This window comes from Aphelocoma coerulescens (genome assembly GCF_041296385.1).
Source record: "Aphelocoma coerulescens isolate FSJ_1873_10779 chromosome Z unlocalized genomic scaffold, UR_Acoe_1.0 ChrZ, whole genome shotgun sequence".
In the NCBI taxonomy this organism is placed as follows: Eukaryota; Metazoa; Chordata; class Aves; order Passeriformes; family Corvidae; genus Aphelocoma; species Aphelocoma coerulescens.
In genome coordinates this window covers 52,874,191-52,893,912 of record NW_027184085.1, presented here as the reverse complement: position 1 = coordinate 52,893,912, position 19,722 = coordinate 52,874,191, and the positions used below count along the sequence as shown (strand labels likewise).

General features: G+C 40.1%; 1 long non-coding RNA gene across 2 annotated transcripts; it reads right to left on the bottom strand.

Moving 5' to 3' along the window:
* Window positions 1-2,071: 2,071 nt before the first annotated feature.
* On the bottom strand, window positions 2,072-12,078 carry LOC138103605 (uncharacterized). Of its 2 annotated transcripts, none has more exons than XR_011147770.1 (2): window positions 11,988-12,078; window positions 2,072-5,188 (listed from the first exon to the last, which is right to left on the bottom strand). It is a non-coding gene; the product is annotated as an uncharacterized lncRNA (long non-coding RNA). The 2 variants fall into 2 exon arrangements; XR_011147771.1 differs by lacking the exon at window positions 11,988-12,078 and adding an exon at window positions 5,350-5,400.
* Between the last annotated feature and the right edge of the window lie 7,644 nt (window positions 12,079-19,722).

Below are 19,722 nucleotides of genomic sequence, written 5' to 3'. Positions count from 1 at the left end.
GTTTGTTGTGGTTTGTTTTAAATATTTTAACAGTGAATAGAACCTGGAAGAACCTGAAAACATCCTTTGAAATGCTGCAAGTATGCCAGCTGTGGGAAGGAATTCGGAAGGAATTCGGAAGGAATTTGGAAGGAAGGAAGGAAGGAATTCGGAAGGAAGGAAGGAATTCGGAAGGAATTCGGAAGGAAGGAAGGAATTCGGAAGGAATTCGGAAGGAATTCGGAAGGAATTCGGAAGGAAGGAAGGAAGGAAGGAAGGAAGGAAGGAAGGAAGGAAGGAAGGAAGGAAGGAAGGAAGGAAGGAAGGAAGGAAGGAAGGAAGGACTGGAGATTACAGAAGAAATATCTTTACCTCACAGAAAATCTGCAATATTTGACATATTTTCTTTTTAAGAAAGCTTGCAAAACTTTTAAAAGATTATTTTTTCCTGTGGTCTCTAGGAAAATATGGTAAATAAATCAGATTTCCATACACTTAGACAAGAATGTAAGAACACTTCTTGAGCTAGACCAAAACTCTGCCAAGGCCTGGACCCTGTCTGACAGGTTGCAGGAGTCAATGGTGCCTGTTTAGGTAAGACTGCAAGAGGAGGACAAGAAGGATGCACTCCCATTGCATGGTCCCTGCTTCCTCTGGGTTGAATCTTAGTGACTTGATGCTGACATGGTACACACCCGTTTAAGAGATTTCTTCCTAAGAAACCAGCACAACTGGTTTGAATGCAAATAATTTCTCAGCATCCACAGCATGTAATGGCTTTGCAGTTTTCTGTATATTCACAGCTTTGCTCTATATTCTTCGAGATGACATTTCCCTTAGATGCGTAGAAAAGACATGGACCTGTTGGGGTGTGTCCAAAGCAGAGCCACAGAAATTATCAGAGCTTGGAATACTCCTCCTACGAGAGCTGGGATTGTTCAGTCTGGAGAAGAAAAGGCTTTTGGAAGACCTTACTGTAGTCTTTCAACACTTAAAGAGGGCTTACAGGAAAGATGGAGACGCACTTTAAATACGGTCTGTTGCAATAGGATGAGGGGTAATGTTTTTAAACTAAAAGAGAGTAGATTAAAACTAGATATAAGGAAAAAAATTTACAGTGAGAGTGGTGAGACATTAGGACAGGTTGCTCAGAGGTGATGCCCTATCCCTGGAAACATTCATAGTCAGTTTAGACAGGGCTCAGAACACCCTGAGCTAGTTGAAGATGTCTCTGCTCACTGCAGCAAGGGTTGGAATAAATGACTGTTAAATGTCCCTTCCAACACAAACTATTCTATGATTCTATGATTTTGAGCCATCTACCTCCTTCATTACATTAAAATGTTTTTTCAACATAAATTATGTACATCTCAGGTGAAGAAACTGTTGTGGTTGTGGATACCAGTATTTGACAGGTGAAGTAGTTGTTCTACTATTTTATTTATGCTGTTAAAATTTTATATTTATAATACAGATTTCTGTATTGTGGTAGCTGTAATCTGATTCGGTATGTTTTTAGATTTTGTCCAGTGTGTTAGCGAAGAAATGTTAAGTACTTTTATTAATTGTAGACGTCACTACTAGTAAAATGATATCACACAAGAAAATAAGTAGTGTGAACTTCATTTCTATATGATGAACTAATCCACAATGTTAATTACTTAAAGGCTAATGAATGAAGAGTGCATGGAGAATGGGCAAAATACTTATTCTACCCAAAAGAGCAAATAAGGTAGTTTCATCATTAGCATTGGAAAACAGTGACTTTTTCTTCTGGCCACAACTGATTGCACTTTTGAGAACAAAGTGATATTTTTAAGGCATTTAAGTGAATTAGTTGCCAGCTTTCCACTGACAGAGAGCTTGGAGATACATTATTTCAATGTCTTTTGAAAATTTCACTCTCAGCAGAGGAGCAGTTCTGAGAAAATATCAAGGAAACAGTCCTCCCAACCAGTCAGAACTGGGCTTTGAGCTTAATCCAAGACTGTAATGCATAGCACACATCCAAAATAGCGAGACATAGGTAGTATGATATTAAAGACAAGAAAACCATGTGATATTTTTCAACATGTGAGGAATGAGACAACTCTTAGTAAAAATTAAAATAATTTATTAAAAATAGAAAAATTGAAAAATTACAGAAATTAGAAAAATATAAAAATTTGGGATCTTAGTGGCTCAGGAGGTATGCCCCAGGAGCGCAGGGATTAAGAGATCTTCAGGCTTTAACAGCACTGAACCTCTAGTGGAAAGAAAACTTGCAGTGCTGGGCTGACTTCTAGCTAGTCTAAAAGTCAAAAGGAGAAATTATTAAAGGCTCCTAGATAGGAGTCAGGCTTAAGTACCCAGCACTGGCACTCACCACAGCTGATCTGCAGTGATCTGCACCTGCTCTGATGGCTGCCTCGTTGTTTTATAGTGCCTTTGCTCCGCCCCGATCCGCCCACAGCCCGCCCACAGCCCGCCCATAGCACACCCCTTTGGTTTCAAGTGATTGGTGCTTTCTTTTTGACAGATCATCTCTGTCTACCAATGGCTTGTCGTCGTTAGGGGGGTAGCAGCAGTTGAAGTAAGGGTGGTAACATGCCCTCATTAAGATTCAGGTTGCTATGGAGCTTACTTGCAGAATAACGGCTATGGGGCTAAAAATAGCAATTGGCTGTTAGGAACTGGGGTTTTGGAGTTAGTCCCAAGACTAAAGTGCAAAGCAAAACTTTAAAAAAACCATTAAAATACATTCAATACTTCTTAAAACACTTATAAAAATACACAATGAACATAGGAAAAACAACTCTTACTATGTACAAGTAGTTTGGAGTTTGAAAAAGGGATTTTTAACTAGTAAACTTTTAACTGGGAATTTTAACTGGGACTGGTACAGACAAACTGCTTTGAACAAGTAAAAACACTACTAATAAAGCTTGATTTTTGTACCTGGGCTGATGGGTTAACTTTATCATTTAATCTAAAGAACTGTTTAATTCAAAATTAACTAATTAAGGCACTTAACATGCAAAGACCAAACTTAATTAGGGACTTCATGTATGACAAGTCCCCCCTTTTTCTCTTATGCTTGCATCTTTGGTCTTTGCATTTAAGTGAAACTGGGTAGCTCTTCAGGGATAGTTTCAAGTTCTTTAAAACTGTTCCATATTTGCTGGGCAATTTTTCTCTCTTTTCTGGCTTTCTTATTGTTACTGTTATTGATATGCATAATCTTTTGAGCGAATGGTGGACGCTGCTGTTGTCCTTGAAGATCCTGGATCAGTGGCATACCTTGGACGACAGTGGTGATTAGACGGATAAAACAGGGGATTAAGCATGGGAGGAAAATAAGTCCTGTAAGAGAGAGTCCAACAATGATTAAAACTTTCTTCCACCATTGTCCTTGGAAAATATTTCCCCACCATTCGGAAGTGGTTAGAGACTGCCACTTCTGCACTGGAACCTGGGCTAGTTTCCTGATGTTTTGGGTAATCTTGGTGATGGCTTCACCGTGATCATCAATATGGATGCAGCAGTCTGATGTATTAAATTTGCCACATACTCCACCTTCCTCTGCTAATAAATAGTCCAATGCTAGCCGATTTTGGTACACGGCTGCTCGAGTTTGCCCTTGCTGTGTGTTAAGCAGTTCAAGAGCAAGAGAGGTCTCATTAGTGATTACCTCAATTAGTGCTTGCAGTCTGATGATCCGGTTTAGCATGTAGATGGGAGTTCGGTACCCCCAGCTCCCATCCTGTGCCCATGTTGCAGGTCCATAAGTCTCTAGGATCCTCTCGGCTGGCCACTCTTCTTCTCCCCATCTTTGGGTCCCTCCTATTACATGTCTCTTTGTACGGGAAAGTTCATCATAAAGGGAGATTCCAAGGTGGGCTCCCGCGTTTTCACCAAGTAGGAAGAAGTTTGGTTGAATGGCTCCGAGAGTGCAGCTCCCTTTCCAGCGAGGTGGCAAGCTGGAGTATGCTCGGTTACCACAGATCCAGTAAAGATCTTGTGGTGCTTCCCAGAAGTGGGGTTGTATACTTGCTGGTGTGTTCCAGTACTTGGAGATTTGTGGCAGGACAGAGTATGGATTTCCCTGATCCCAGCACTGCCAGAGTTTTTTAACAGAATGCAAAACACAGTTTTTGTTTTTGATCTTTTCTGCAGACCAGAATACATCTGGTTCTTGAGGTATCCACCAGTGTTTTTGCCCATCAGTTACCAGGTACCTTTTGCATATTGTCTCACCAACTTCTTTTAAAAATTTTCTTCCTTTCCTCCAGATACATTCTTCTCCAATAACAGAATTACTTAACAGCCAGGTTTCATTGTCATGTCGGGTTGTGGGGGAAAGATTACTCAGTCGGAGTAAATCGGGGGGTCCAAGACTGACTCCCCGCCAAGGCCAACTTTCCGATTCTAAAGTTCCTCCACACACCCAACAATTTGTTAAATTTAGCTGTTGTCCAATCCTTTCTGCCAGGTCAATAAATAAGTTTTTCCTTGACATCAAAGGATTGTTTTCTTTTTGTTTTTCCTTTTCCTCTATGACCACCTCTTGGATCAGGTCGGTGTCATAGGTCTTTCTTTTTACCAAATCTTCTGTCCTAGTTATATATTTAAAATTAAAACAGAGCCAATCATCTTGGGAGGGGCACTCTCCCTTCTGTTTCTGTATTTGGGTGCCAATGTTTCTGCCAATCCAATACTTGTGTCCTTTTTCCGAGCAGGTACTTAATTCTGTTATGTTGTAACAAGATGGATTAACATAAGTATGTGCTCGGAAAAAGTGTCGGATTTGGAATGAGTTTCCTTCTGCCTGGTACACAGTCTTGTAACATTGGTGACAGCGGCTGTCAGCTGCTTGTGTGAAGGGAAGCCAGAGGATCCAGAGATAGATGACACTTAGCAGGATGTTGCTTTCTTTCCCCTTTAGGCATACCCGAGAGGAGCTGTTTGCATTAGGGTTGCCTCTGCTAGTGGGACTTGTCATCTTTGCTTCTTTGGTCCTTTCTTTAGGCTTCTCACCTTCAGATAGTCTTTTAGTGCTCTCAGACTTCAGGAAACTCATGGTTGTTTTGGGGTTGGCCTTGTCAAAGATTAAAGGTACTATGCCCATAAATTTGGAGTCTGATCAAACTGTTATTGAAAGAGAATGCTGGCTTCAAATGGAGCCTTACTATACAGTTAATGGGACAATATGGTTATGCGAATGCAGAGTCTGTAAAAGAGAATAACAAGGAACAAAATTAATAGCTAAATATTTTCAACTTAATTTAACAACTTGTAGCTAACACTTATTAACAAGGTGTAACTGGGAAAAACTGTGCTTATTAACGGGGTATAACTGGGGAAGAACTGGGAGTACAGGGTTTTATTAACTTGGACTGAAGGTTGCTGAGTGGAGTTTTCAAACAGGATGCTTAATTTGCTGGTTTTTCCGGAGGTTTCTTCTCTTCAGTTGGTGGTGCTACCGGACCCTTCACTCTCTTGACGTGCGTCCAGCCCTTTTCCAATGTTCGGACGGCTGTTTCGGTGGTTAGCTGGACCTGAAATGGACCTTCCCAAGATGGAGTTAATGACTTTTCTTTCCATGATTTTATCAACACCCAGTCACCAGGACTGATGTGATGTAAGCTGAAATCAAGTGGGGGTGTTTGTGGAAGAAGACCTCTTTCCCTCAGTAACTCTAGATTTTTGGCAATTAACTGTACATACTGTTGTACACTGGTGTTTCCACACTCTTTTGCATTCAGCTCTTGTGATGTAACAAGGTAGGGCAACCCATACAACATCTCGTATGGTGAGCAGCCTAAATCAGATCTTGGCTGTGTTCTGATTCTAAGAAGAGCGAGTGGAAGGCATTTTACCCAGGTCCATTTTGTTTCTAGCATTAATTTTGTGAGGGTGTTCTTAATTGTCTGGTTCATCCGTTCCACTCTCCCAGAGCTTTGTGGATGCCACGGGGTGTGTAATCTCCAATTCGTTCCTAGTTGGTGAGCTAATTGTTGTATAATTTGGGAGGTAAAATGAGTACCTCGATCTGAATCTATTCGGTGGACTATCCCATAACGAGGGATAATTTGCTCGAGGATCACCTTACTCACTGTCTGGGCTGTTGCATTGACAGTTGGAATAGCTTCCACCCAGTGAGTAAGGTGGTCAACGATTACCAATAGGTATTTCCACCTCTGGACAGGAGGCATTTCTGTAAAATCAATTTGAATGTTTTGGAAAGGTCTGATTGCCAATTCAATTCCCCCGCCAGTGTTCTTTTTCATTACCTTTTTATTAACTTTTTGACAGATTACACAGTCCCGTGTTATTTGGTTAGCGATTTCATAAACACCAATGCATCCAAAAGTTCTGAGGTAGTGATCCGCCAGAGCCTTTGAACCCCAATGATTAGTTTGGTGGATATTTTGTAAAATTTCTCGGGTTAGATTTTTATTTAGAATTTGACGTTTATCTGGCAAATACCAGCGACCTTGAGAATCTTCATTAGCTCCAATTAAAACTAATTTTTGTTTCTCTTGATCTGTGAAAATGGGCGTGGGTAAAACATTAGTTTGTGATGTAATGTCAGTTGTGGTGATGTTAGTTGGAAGTTGGTCTACTTCCATCACTTTTACCTCCTCTTCCACTGCTGCTTCCTTTGCTGCCAAGTCTGCTAAGCTGTTCCCTTGAGCTTCTTTGGTGGTCCCCGATTGATGGCCTGGAATATGCACTACTGAGATCACCCGAGGTAGTTGTAGTGCTTTTAGAATCTTTAGAATCAATTCTTTGTGGAGTATATCTTTGCCTTTGGTGTTCAGGAATCCCCTTTCGGACCAGATTTTTCCAAAGGTGTGGACTACGCCATAAGCGTATCTCGAGTCGGTGTAAATGGTCCCAATGCTTCCAGCTAGTCGGTGGAGTGCTTTTTCTAGGGCATAGAGCTCACAGACTTGAGCTGACCAGGTTGGTGGTAATTTGCCCTTCTCTAGCACGCGCATCTGGTTTCCATCGACTACCGAATAGCCAGAGCATCGTTTTCCATTCACCACTCGAGACGACCCGTCAATGAAGAGGATTTCCCCTTCATTGAGGGGACAGTCCACTAGGTCCTCCCTGACTTTTGTTTGAATGTCAATTATATCAATGCAGTTGTGTTCTATTTGATTTTCTGAAGGGGTTCCATAAAGAAATTGGGCCGGATTTTGGTTTGCACATACAACTAACCTCAGGTGGTCTGAGTGCATAAGAATGGTTTCGTATTTGACCATCCTCGGGTCAGTTAACCACTCTGCAGCCCTGTGTGCTAATATAGTTTTTATTGAGTGTGGAGTATGTACTGTTAAGTTTCCACCAAAAATGAGTTTTTGGCTCTCTGAAACCAGAACGGCTGCTGCGGCGATGGACTGGATGCAGACCGGCCATCCTCTGGACACTGGATCTAGTAACTTGGAAAGGAAAGCAACTGGCTTCCTGACTCCACCCCACTCCTGGGTCAAGACACCATAGGCGATTCCCTTCTCCACGTTAACAAATAGATCGAAGGGCTTTTCTAGTGAAGGAAGGCTTAAAACAGGTGCTTTTATTAATTTTTCTTTCAAATTTTGTAATTTTTGTGTGTCCGAATTATCCCAATTAAAAGGTTCTTCTTCAATCAATTTTTCATATAAAAATTTAGCAGATTGTGAATACTGATCGATCCACAGTCTGCAGTATCCAAATAGGCCTAATAATTGCCGAATCTCTCGTTTTGAAGTTGGAGGTGGTAAATTTAGGATCCCTTCTACTCTTTCGGCACTGAGTTTTTTTGTGCCATGGCCAATTAGATGTCCCAAATACTTTACCTCCTGTAGTACGAATTGTAATTTAGGTTTTGACACCCTCAGGCCATTCCTTCCTAGAAAATTTAGTAACTGTATTGTTGCAGCTCTTACCGTAGACTCCTGTTCCCCAGAGAGGAGCAGGTCATCTACGTACTGAGTTACCTGAATCCCTTCGGGTGGAGAAAAGGAACTTAGCAAATCTTCTAGCGCTTGGCCAAAGAGTGTGGGTGCCTCGGTGTAACCTTGAGGCAGGCGAGTCCAGCGCAGCTGCTGCTTCCGTCCAGTGTCTGGATCCTCCCAGGTGAATGCAAAGATGTCTCTGCAATGAGAATCTAGAGGACATGACCAGAAAGCATCTTTAAGGTCAATAACAGAGAACCAGGCATGCGTTGGGGGTACCCGACTCAGGAGTGTATAGGGGTCCTGCACCAACGGATATCTGGTTTGGACTCTCTTATTGACCTCACGCAGATCTTGTACAAGCCGGAATGACTTATCTGGTTTCTGGACAGCCAAAATTGGGGTGTTGTAGGATGATTTGCAGGTTTCGAGGATTCCATCTCGTAGTAAGTCCATGATGACAGGCTTCAGGCCTTTTCTTTTGTCCTTGGAGAGGGGATATTGTGGTACACGTACTGGCTGGCTATTTGGGAGCAACTCAATAGTTAAAGGTGTGATGTCCATTTTTCCCCGGTTGCCAGGTTTGGCCCACACCACCGGGTCAATGTGTTGCTCATCTGCTAGAGATAACACAAACAATTTAGTAGTCATTTTTCCACCTTGTGGTACCACCCCAACTCTCAGAGGTATTTGGAAGTCACGTCCCAGGAGATTAGTTCCAGCTTGAGGTAGATATAGGACGTCCCCTGTATGGGTGCGTCCTTGTATAAAAAGAGTCACATTTTTAATTATAGGAACAGCAAAACTCTTGCCATTAGCACCATATATGTCCAATGTATCATGTGATATAGAGCATCCTGGAGGTGTTTCAGTGACACAGGTTTTCTCAGCACCTGTGTCTACTAGAAACTCCACTTGCTGTCTCTGGGGTCCAACTTCTAACTTTATCAAGGGCTCTTTAAGATGTTTTTGCCCCAGAGAATAGAGCCCCTGACCCCTTCAATTATTCAAAATTTGTCCCTCCACTTGGAGGGCTCCTTGATCCCGCTGCTTTTTGAAACATTGCCAGTGCCCGTGGCCTTCTTTATTACAATATGTACAAATTAATCTTCTGAGTCTCTGGACATTTGAGGTAGATTGTAAGTTCGGTTGTATATGGCAAGTACAAGTTTGTGGCTGTTGCTGAGGACAGTGCTTTTGTGGGATACCCCCTTGGAAATTACTCTGTGTAGGAGGGTTGTGGATTGGAGCACTAGTACTGTTGTTCATTATTCGGCTTTTAGCTTTCATCCTCTCTTCATCCCTCCTAACAAAGACTTTTTGGGCTTCCTCCAGTAATTCGTCCAGCTCCCTCTCTGGCCATTTTTCCAATTTTTCTAATTTTCTCCTGATGTCAGGCCAGGAGTGAAGCACAAAATGTACTTTCAGCATAGTTTTGCCTCCTTCGCTATCTAAATCAATAACAGAATAGAGTTGGATGTTATTCCTCAACCGGGCCATCCAAGCTGTTGGGGACTCATCCTTTTCCTGTTCCCCACAAAATGCCTTTTTCATGTTATTAACTCGAGGAACAGCTTCTCTAATTCCTTTTATAATTAAATTCCTGTAGTCTTTCATGTTCCTCCTGCCCTCTTCTGAATTTGGGTTCCATTCAGGGTCTGTCAGGGGTAATTTTTGTTCTCCAATTGGACCCTGATTGGAATTATTTTCTCTGTCCCAGACTGTGACTGCTGCAGCTCTAATTAGTTTTCGTTCTTCGATGGTAAAGAGAGAATGTAAGATAGATTGCATTTCTCCCCAATTATAAATATTAGGGCCGAGGAATTGGTCAAATTGGTCAGCTAACCCAATGGGATCAGCCATTAGATTCTTCATTTCCTTTTTAAATTCCCGTACCTCAGATGAAGCTAGAGGTACAACAACATAACCAATTCCTCCTTGTGCATTCCCCATGGGTACCTCCCTAAGAGGTAAAATTTTGGACTCATGGGAAGTGCCAAGGCAGGTGGGACAGTCGGGCGTTTTAAACGATTTCTTTCTAGTACAAGATGCTGGGCCATCCTGACTAGAAGAAATCCTTTGTTCAATTGTTTTTTTATGGGAGCAGGAAGGAACAGAAATTTCTTTTTCACTTTCGTTTTCACTTTCTGAGTCCCTTTCGGTTGGATGACTCGATGAAGGAAGGACCCTTTCTCTTTCAATTTGGACCCTCCTTTCTGGAGGAGTTACTGGAGGAATGTAGTCTAGGGGGTCCCACTTTGGTTTATTTAATTTAGGCTTTTGTTTTTCTTTTTGTTTTGGTTCTTCTGCAAGAGAGAAAATTTGGTTTGAATTTTTTTCTATTGAAATAGGTTTTGCTTCTTCTTCCAATTCTCCCTTTTTTTCTTGTTCATCATTTTGTTTTTGCCAATAATTTAACCAAATTTTAGCATAATCCAATTCGTCAGAATGCTTTGGAGCTCTGCAGTGTACATAAGAATACAGAGCTTCGCAAAGCCATTTTTCAGAAGACCCAAATTTGGGCCACTTAAGCCCATCTTTGTGAATTTTTTGTTTTGGCCACTTAAAAAGACAATATCTAATCATTTGGCACTGATCTTTTTCTTTTGTTAAAAGATTTTCTTCCCACTTTGAGAGCATTTGTCCTAATGGACTCTCTGGGAAGATTTTGTATTTCCTCACTGGGTCTTTTCTTTTGCTATTTGCTTGTCCCATCCTGTTACAGGGAAGCAAGCAAATAACTTGTGCAGAAGAAGGTTTGTTTTGTTTTTTTTTTTTTTTTTTTTTTTTTTTTTTTTTTTTTTACTTTTTTTTTTTTTTTTTTTTTTTTTACTAAATTAAATTAACCAAAGTTTTATATTGTATAAAGCAACCACAATAGTGTATAATAAGACAATATTATAAAATGACTTAAAATCAATGCACTATCACAATATAAAAGCACAATAGTAATAAATTTATAACCATAAAATACAGTACAACTAATGTTGAGAAGAGTAAATAGGGATAGTAGATGTATAAGGTAATCAATAATAGTGAATCTGTGGGAAAAACAAATATGGTGGAACCGTGGGAAAAACAAATATGGTGGAACCGTGGGAAAAACAAATATGGTGGACTAAAAGATATTAATTTTAATTAAATATAAGCAATGTGTATTTGAATTATTTAAAATATGATTGAGATTTAACTATCTATATATATTACTTAAAACTTAACAGGATCTGTGGGAAAAACAAATATGGTGGAACCGTGGGAAAAACAAATATGGTGGACTAAAAGAAATTAATTTTAGTTAAATATAATTAATGTGTATTTGAATTATTTAAAATATGATTGAGTTTTAGGTATCTATATATATATATATGTATTACTTAAAACTTAAGAGGCAACAGGTAGCTTTACTAGCAAAAGAGAGATAAATTTAAAATATCTATAATTAAAGAAGAAAGATTATAATGAATAACACAAACAATAATCCAAAATACCAAAAGGGTATTTTATGATTAAAACAGATAAAACAAATCACGATTATAATCCAATAAATCAAACAATCTGAACTAACTGAAAGTATAAAGGTACTAGATAGCACTGACCACAAAAGTCCAGCTAAAACAAGTTCACACATGCACTTAACACAAAAGGTAGAATTCAAATTAAGGACACAAAATGGCGGCCGTTCCCGCCGAAATTTGAAATTTCAAAATGGTGGCCGTTCCCGCCAAAAGGAAAAAAAAAAAAAAACAGGAGGGGTTTAAAATGAGGTTTCTCCTTGGTTCTAGACCCAAGGAGACTGAGACACTAATAAGATATAACTGGGGCCGCGCGCACCCCTAAACTGTAGAAACCTCCCCAAGAAAGGCTGGCCACCACCCTCGATCCCCTTCTGTGTCTCTAAAAGGGTGATCCCTCGTGGTGCCCCTTAGAACGAATCCCTTCAGTCTCACTCACACACACTGGGGACGGCCAACCCCCACACTCACTCTCACAAAGGGAATTCCACCCGGAGGTCCCCAAAACTAGTAGCCCTTAAAAAGGGTAAGCCCTAACTGAATTCCCCTTTAAGAAGGGTTCAAGCCTTACCGCAAGTCTTTTCCACTGGAGGTGTCCTTTCTCCACTGCAGTATCCTTGTGGCAGCCCAGTAAATCCAAAGGGAAAAAAAAAAAAAAAAACCAAAAAAAAATTGCAAAAATTCAAAAATAATAAAATTAACCAAAATCCCTGGATTTTAGGGCAAAAAATAGGCTCCCGGACGAGCCCCCAAAAGAGTTGTGAGGAATGAGACAACTCTTAGTAAAAATTAAAATAATTTATTAAAAATAGAAAAATTGAAAAATTACAGAAATTAGAAAAATATAAAAATTTGGGATCTTAGTGGCTCAGGAGGTATGCCCCAGGAGCGCAGGGATTAAGAGATCTTCAGGCTTTAACAGCACTGAACCTCTAGTGGAAAGAAAACTTGCAGTGCTGGGCTGACTTCTAGCTAGTCTAAAAGTCAAAAGGAGAAATTATTAAAGGCTCCTAGATAGGAGTCAGGCTTAAGTACCCAGCACTGGCACTCACCACAGCTGATCTGCAGTGATCTGCACCTGCTCTGATGGCTGCCTCGTTGTTTTATAGTGCCTTTGCTCCGCCCCGATCCGCCCACAGCCCGCCCACAGCCCGCCCATAGCACACCCCTTTGGTTTCAAGTGATTGGTGCTTTCTTTTTGACAGATCATCTCTGTCTACCAATGGCTTGTCGTCGTTAGGGGGGTAGCAGCAGTTGAAGTAAGGGTGGTAACATGCCCTCATTAAGATTCAGGTTGCTATGGAGCTTACTTGCAGAATAACGGCTATGGGGCTAAAAATAGCAATTGGCTGTTAGGAACTGGGGTTTTGGAGTTAGTCCCAAGACTAAAGTGCAAAGCAAAACTTTAAAAAAACCATTAAAATACATTCAATACTTCTTAAAACACTTATAAAAATACACAATGAACATAGGAAAAACAACTCTTACTATGTACAAGTAGTTTGGAGTTTGAAAAAGGGATTTTTAACTAGTAAACTTTTAACTGGGAATTTTAACTGGGACTGGTACAGACAAACTGCTTTGAACAAGTAAAAACACTACTAATAAAGCTTGATTTTTGTACCTGGGCTGATGGGTTAACTTTATCATTTAATCTAAAGAACTGTTTAATTCAAAATTAACTAATTAAGGCACTTAACATGCAAAGACCAAACTTAATTAGGGACTTCATGTATGACAAACAGATAGCTATTTCAATCAATAGATGGGGAGGTTTTGCCATTTGGGGTAGTTTTTGTGCGGGAAGAAAACTGTATCTTCAGAAAGAGCTCATTCCAGGGAAGGAGAGTGGTGCACACAAAAATACCACATACCCACACACACACATACACACACACACTGTCCCCCCCCCCAAAGAGGCCCAACGATGCCCCTGGTCTTTGGCAGGAAAAGAAGCAGTGCTGAGCAAAACAGACTGACCACCCTTGCAGACACTGAAACCCATGAACTCGTGCAACAGTGCAAACATTGCAAAGTCAATCAATTCTGATGATCCATAATAACGTCCTCTATCCAAAACTTTTGTTAAGCCTCATGGAAATGTTGGATGCACTCAATTAACTGGTAATCAGCCAAAGGAAGATTGTCTTTGGTTCTTTGTTCTTTTGATTAACAGCTTAGAATATGAACATTTTTGTTACTGCTGATTTTCATCTTGAGGCCCTACTCTGGTTTCATTTTGTTTTAAGCATTGGAATTTCAGTAAACTCAACTGATACATAGACATGTAATTTGAAAGCAAGTTCAAAATAACTTCTTCTCACCCACATGCATGCATGGTCAATGAATTTACATATTCTCCAAAATATATGTGTTCCTTTCATGCAGTATGCGTAGTATCAGGCCAATATCCGTTATGAATATTTTGTCGCATACTTCAAGTATTTTTTAATGCTGCATTTAGATGTTATCAGAAGGCTAGAATAATATTACAAGGCATAATAATGCCTATAAAAATGTACCAAGGTAAAAAAAACCCAATTGTCTTTGATAGTTGCCAGTGGTTCACTAAATCTATCTTTGCAGTATCCGAACTCAAGCTCCAGGGTAATCTGTCAAAAAGTTGACTCAATGGACCAATACTCCTGTCCAAATTACCATACAACAATACATCAGGTGTATGCACTCTATGATGCCTCTTCAACTGCACACAAATAAGTGCAACTAAAGCAACGCATCAGCAACTAATTAATTATAGACTCATAAGCTCATAGAATAGTTTGGGCTGGAAGAGACTTTTGGAGGTCATCTTGTCCAATACCCCTGCAATAAGCAGGGACATCTTCAAATGCATCATGTTACTCAGACTCTCATCCAATTTGACTGTGAATGTTTCCAGGGATGGGGGATCCATCACCTTTCTGGGCAACCTATCCTAGTGTTTTACCATCTCATAAGGAAGAAGCATTTTTAGGGACATCTGGGAGCCTTCTCTTCTCCAAGATGAATAAACCCAAGTCTCCTGACCTTTCCTTAAAGGAGATCTGTTCCATCCCTCTAATCGTGCTGGCGGCCCTCCTCTGGACGGACTCACTCCAGCAGGTCCAGGTCCTTCCTGTTCTGGGACCCCAGAGCTTCCTGTGACCCCAGGTTCTAGGCGGGTTCCAGGTGGGGTCTCACCAGAGCAGAGCAGAGGGGCAGAATCCCCTCCCTCCCCTGCTACCCACGCTGCTTTGGATGCAGCCCAGGACACGTTTGGCTCTCTGGGCTGTGAGTGCTCATGGCTGGGTCATGTCCAGCCTCTCACCCACCAGCACCCCCAAGTCCTTCTCACAGGGCTGCTCTCGATCTGTTCATCCCCAGCCTCTTGTGATATAGGTGATTTCTGGTATTCTCTTAAATTTCAAAATGCTCTCTTATATATTTATTTCTAATCTGAGGAAAAAGGTAGCTTTAGTATCTTTTCAAAGCAGGATGTTTTATTCTTATGAAACTTACATAAAGTGACAAAAAATCACTTAAAATATGTTTGAAAGTTTTCTGAATTTCTAGTTAAGGTAATGTTGTCGAAGTTATTACTTCTATTTATTCCTAAGGCTTGTGACCACACAGTGAAAAGAAGGCTTAAAACGAACCCTGAGAAGACTTTATCAACATCTATTTATGCCATAATTTGTTCAATATGTTACTAAAACCACACAAAGTAAACTGTAAAACTTCACAATTTACTACACTTGTGGTTTTACAGAAGATCTATTCTTCTTTTGCTGTAGAGGATTTTACAGGCAGCAGGATGAGCATTGTTGAAAAGGTAAAATCTAGAGTTTCTCTGACATTCATCTCCACCATGAAAGGTTGCTAGGAAATTGTCATAGCGGATACCCAAGAAAGGTTTGTTACTTTTGTCTGCTCTCCATGTTAAGGACCTACTAAAAAGGTGTTTGGAAAGCAACAATACTTCCACTTCATACCTTAAAGAGACAATCAGTATTTTATTTGCTTGGAAAAATTAACATGAATGTGAAAAGTGTGGTGTTAAGCTACCATAACTTCATCTCAAGGAATCAGTTCAACAGCTTTGGTTTTCGTCATGTCATTCCAGAAGTCTGAGAAAAATCCTCAGACTTTGGTGTAGGTGACATCAGCTGGAACAGCTGACATCAGGAAAAAGAAGGGATGAAAATGAGGGAAAAAAATGACCAACACCCATCACCAGGCTGACCCAATAGGTTAACAGGAAATCACTGAACATAAAATGTTGACACAAGATACAAGTCACCTAAAAAGCCTCAGATGTAAACAGTGCTAAAGTAATTCTTATTACTTCAAAGATGGCTGTCCAAGGCACACTTGCATGGGGGGCTGGAATGAGACCTCCTCATTGTTAGCATTTCCCTCCTTAATTTCACTTGTGCACAGTGGAGTGAGTTCAGCCGTGGTGCCTTTGCCCACTCTCCATGTTTGTCATGTGTGAATGGTTAAACCTCTTTCTGGAATAGACCTGAGCAGTCCCACTCACAGGAATCTGCCTCCTAAACCGTCGGGCTGAGGGAGGGGAAGTCTGGGCTGTGGGAACCTTGTGCCTCAGCTGCATCCCATTCCACCAAAAAATATTTTATGCAGAGCTAATTTTTTTGTGATAAAAGCATTTCAGGGGTGGCTATGGGAATTGTGATATTTGAAATATGAATTCAAAATTCACAGCTTATCAATAAAACCACATTGACTTTCATAGAGGTTGTCTAGTGAATTTGAGTATGGCAGTGCAAACATTTACTTACATCATGTCCACAACTGATAAACTGCAGTTGCTAATTAGATCTTGGTTAAGCTTCGTCCTTCCTGCTTTTCTGAAAACCTTTAACATTTGAGGATGCATTTGCATGCTTCAGTCCACACAGGCACTGAAGGAAGAGCTTGTTTTGGTAACAAGATAAGGAGGTGCCCTCTCCCCTTTTGGGTTTCAGGTGCCACGGAGGTACCAGTTCCCAGGATTCACAGCTGCTGCTTATTCAGGCATCTCTGTGGTTTGTGCTGCATATTAATTTCTGTCCAACACGGGAATTCAATTTGTACTGTACATTTCATTTCTACACAGATTTAGATTTATTTCATGTTCTCTGCTTTTAATTAACTCTCTGGCACAGCTGCTGGATGGGATATAAAAACTCATTGCTCTCCCTGCGTTAGGAGTACACCACCAATCATTTAGCACTTAGATGGTGGCACAGGAGCTATCAGTTTCCATGGCAACCAAGGCCGTGGTGATTGATTCCTTGCCAGTATGGCATCACCACAGGGACTGAGGCTTGTAATTTTTGTATGCTTGCAACATCCATCTAATTAAAATGGGATTAGAGAATCATCCTTATATATGTTCAACAACTGCTCTGCAATCCATTTATGTAAATGTCAGCCCTGTTCAACTCAGTAGTTGGAGTGTTTATGAAGAAACAGTTGTTTTGCTCCTAGTATCTTGTAAAGGGGAGGAGGGGAGCTTTGAAAAGAGTAATATGTATACAGCACTATTTTGACTACTAAATAAAAAAATAATCCTTTCACTCACGCACAAGTGCTATGCAAATTGCATCCTCTTTCCAAACCTGAATCATGACTACAGGGACCAAAAATGGCAGAGCTGTTATGGTTCTGCTCATGTGCTGATGGCTAACACAGGAAAATGTACTGAGCCTGCCTTGAAAATGCATTAATTAATTTAGTGTGTATGAATTATTCATTTGTCAAAAGCCTTTAATTCATATGACTGATTTTAGTACAGTGGCATGTCTTGAGAGCAAAGTAATCCTTGTATTCTCATAATTTTTCTTTCATGGAGCATTCCTCAAGTCTTATACAGTTACTTGGAAATTTGTGAAATCTTTGCAGATCAGGGAAAATGATAGATTTGTAAAATTCAAGGAGACTCCAGATGAAAAGAGAAGCACGTGGACTTTTGAAGGGCTGAAAGTGAACCCAGGTTCTTTACGTCGCTAGATGTAAATGCAGAGCCAAATAAAACCCCAAAAGAGAGAAGGTGACTGATCAGATAGTATTTTTTCTGTATATTTCACCATTTCTTCTTCATAACTCTGACAAAATAATCTGTTAACATGAAAAATTGCAGTTTGCAGTACCTAATGTCTCATGTCTGTTTTAATTTCATTTTGCAGTCTACTTCTGTGTCGTAAAACTTAAAATCATTATACAAATTTTAGTTAAAATTAATAGCCCATGGGATTTTATCTAAAAGCCCATTGATAATTGAGTGGATTTTTATTGTTTTCTTTGTCCATTTCCTCTCTCAACAAAAGAAATCTGAGTGTATAAGAGGCAACAATATACAGATGGTAGAAATGCTATATACAACACAGGAATTCTGTGTTTTATCATGATTCCTCAAAATCCTTCCTCATAAACAATCCCGTGCTTTTCTGGGAGAAAAGAAATCACAGTCACCATAGCTGTGGAACTATTGCAAGTCCTTCCACAAAAACTGTAGAGGTATGAGACTGAAGATTGGTTGTACCTTGTGAAAGCTATGATAACAAGTGTCACAATCACTTTGGCTTAAAATGGTCTAATCCACCTTAAAATCCATACAAAACCCCCCTGCAAAATAACAAAAAACACCCACACAGAAAAAGACAAAGCTGGCAGTAATAAAAAAATCTCCAGGCAGCTTCCTGTCAAATGAAAGCCCTGCCTTCCTCCTTTGGGTAAGCCCAGGAGGCATTCAATGATCTTGCCTTTTGATGCATTTTACTTGAGAGAGAGCAATCCTTCCTTCAGGACTGAATGTCTGCCAGGTGTGAATCAATCTTCAAGAGATTTCTGACACTTGCACTTGGTTTACATACAAAGAGTGTCTAGCAGTTCTCTCTCAGATCCTTAAAGGCTCTTAAATCCTCTCTGTGCATTAAAACAGCCTAATTACAGATTCCTTCTTCCATATCTCACATGTAGACCCACTTGTTTCAGAAAAGGTTTTGGAACTTTAGTTGTCAAAAAGTTCAAACAACTAGAAAATGTTGTCTCAAACTGCGTCTTAAATTGAATAGTTATCTTAGTGAATCCTACACTTCTTATGAGATTATGAGCATTTACCCCCAAAATAGAACATCAAAACCACTTTAAATTTACAGATTGAGACTGAAGAACACCAAGGAGAAAATTTTAAAATATTTTCTCTGTAAAACAGCAGGAATACTTTCCTAAACAAATACATAGAAAATTCAGTATTCTCTCTAGTTATTCCAATGCCACTTTTGCAGGTTTAATTCAACTACTGAAGTACAAGAGCAGATTCCTATCTCTGCCTCAAATAATTTTCACAATGTAGCCATTCATACTGTTTCAGCACTGCCAGCTCTTGAATACCCTGAAATTATGCTGAATTAAATGTGGTCAGGGCTGTGTCTTCTGTGTAATGCCTCTGCAGATAATACAGATTCTCACCAGCAAATAGCAATGCATTTTTGTGCAGCTTCATGACAGGCACAGCAATGGGAACCAGGAAAGGTCCTCTAAGAATTTTGATTAAGGTTTCAGAAATTTAGCAGTACGCCATCTGGGTTTTCGGTGGCCAAACAAAATGTTATGATTGGAAACTGAGATCTGTGTGTGTAACTTTAAAATGTGTGCATTTTCCCATTCATTTAGTTCCACGCTGAGCCAATGCTCTGTTAGGATTAGCTCCCTTGCCTTTCTCCCTTGGCTCAGTATCACAGACACTCCAGGTGTGTGTATACTCTTACCAGTAATAATTAAAGCTGATGCTGAATCAGTCCCATACTTGCAAGTAGTGTGTTCTTACTGTTTCCCTCTGCAGAAAGAGAACTAACTCAAGGCAATTCAGTTAACTTGTCACTGCAGTATGTAAATGATTGCCATAAGGTAGAGTAAAATGTTGCTGAATAAAAATTCTTGGGAAATAACTGTTCAAAATATTCACAGAAAATGTTTTCAAGATTTTAAAATAACAAATACAGTGGAAGAAACAAGCTTCAGACTGTGAAACATGGAAAATAATGGCAGTGAAGCTCAGTATTTTAAAGGAAAATATTACAATGGAAACAAAATGATGTTGAGAATGGAGACTTGGTCTTGTGTGTAGCCAAAATCGTTCATATTCCCACAGACAAAATGATCTACTGCAGCTTTGTTCCCTGCTTCCTTTCTAGCCAAGTGGTCCGGCTGTCTTTCATGCCTTACAGTTAGCTGAGCATGCTGACCAGGGAAAGTGCCAGTCAAACATCTGCGCCCTCTGCCTGCACAGCAGCCTGCAAGGACAGCGCAACAAACTTCTT